The sequence below is a fragment of the Danio rerio genome, chromosome 3 (genome assembly GCF_049306965.1).
Source record: "Danio rerio strain Tuebingen ecotype United States chromosome 3, GRCz12tu, whole genome shotgun sequence".
Lineage (NCBI taxonomy): Eukaryota > Metazoa > Chordata > Actinopteri > Cypriniformes > Danionidae > Danio > Danio rerio.
This window is the reverse complement of record NC_133178.1, coordinates 57,700,001-57,701,949: the sequence shown is the minus strand read 5'-3', so window position 1 is coordinate 57,701,949 and position 1,949 is coordinate 57,700,001.

Sequence of the window (1,949 nt, the reverse complement as noted above, 5' to 3'; positions counted from 1 at the left end):
GCCTTAAAAGCAGCAGGTTGACTTTACAAAAAATAATGTAAGTAAACCTATTGTTACCTGGAACTGTAAGGTTGAATTAATTTTTAGAATTATGCTTATTGTACTCATATTTTTAAAGTCAACTAATCCTTTTTCACAGTGTTAGACTTTTTTATCACATCTTTCAAATACTGCAATTATTACAATATAACATATTTTGTGCTTTCTTAAGTCTATAAAATCTACAATCATAGCCTTTGTTGAATTTAGAAGACACTGTAGAGTCTGGATTTTAAAGCTGAAAAAACAATTATAGTTAATGTGTATTGGAAAAAGTGATTAGTTAACTTTTTTTTTTTTTGTTTAAGTATGTACAATTTGCATAATAGTAACTATGAAATTAGCTTAACAGTTTCAAGTTACAATGGGTTTCTTTTAAGGCAATTGGGTTACTCATTTTAAGTAATCACTTTTTTACAGTGTAGATTTTGCAGTGTCATAAATCTGATCTTTTTTATCCAGTTTTGTAATTTTAAGCCTACATAATCATTTTAATAACAACTATTTATTTCTCCTCAAAGAATAAGAGCTTGTGTCTTTAAACTCAAGTCTATATATACTGTTTATTAGACTTATTATGGATCTTTTTTTTTTTTTGCTTGCTATGCAAAAATACAATCAATTTTAAGGTTAAATTTGAAACATAATCATTTTTAAAAGCAAGCAACTGTTTTGCAGATATCACAATAAAATAAATTGACATTTTTACATGAAAACTGCAATGAACAATGTTTAATCAACTAAATATTTATCACAACTGACTGTACATTAACTTTTTACCTGACACAATTGAAAAGATTAGTCTTTTCCCTACATGTTTGCACCACAACAAAACTCTTATGGCACTAATATCTAAAATGAAAAAGGTCAATACTTGAATATATGAATTTTAATATTCTCTAGCTAAGCTGGAACCATATTCCCATTAAAAATTTATGTGCAAATGTGCAACATTTACCAAAAATAAAAGACATTCAACTGACCAAAAAGCAGTACTAAGCAAATCTTTTATTATCATTAACCAGTTCATATTTGTTTGTTATACATATGCACACTACCGGTCAAAAGTTTGGGGTCAGTTTTTCTTTTCTTATAAAACTATTTTGTTCGTCAAGGCAGCATTTATTAAATGTAAAAAACTAAATATTTATTTATTAAATATATATTTATTAGTCATTGTATGAAGTTTCAAATGAAATTATTACTTCAGTCATCATTGTCTTTATCGCTATTATTATTATTATTATTATTATTATTATTATTATTATTATTATTACATTTTTATAATTAATAAATAATAATAATAATATTAATGATAATTATAAATAATAATAATAAAAATGTGACTTTTGAACAGTTATTTTATACTGCAATGACATTTTCTTTAATGTGTTTTTGAGTAAATAAATGCAGTCTTGGTGAGCAGGAGAAACTTATTTTAAAACATTTAAAAATCCTACTAACCCCAAACTTTTGACCGGTAGTGTATGAATTGATGTATGATGATGTGTAAACAGCAATAATACTGCTATAAAATTTTGCAGAACACTTTGCACACAAGCAGATTATTGAAGACACTTGTGTCTTATGCGTGCACTCAAAGTTAAACATCTGTTGATCTGCAAACATCTGGTGTTTGCAGTGTTTGCAGAGGTGAGATGTTCCCGCGCTGAGCGATTTCCCTGTAATCTGGATGAGCCCTGGGTGGATCTCCTGCTCCAACACTGATAACACCACTTCATGTCTCCCAGAGATAAGAGCAGAAATCCAGCCATGCCCTTTCTCTGCAGCCACTGCAGTTTGCTCATGTATTAATGTCAGTATTTTTATCTCTCCCTGACAGTTTGAGAAGTCTTTAATTCAATACCAATATTGGCAACAAGCACACAAATCACTGTGCCATTCTTGAA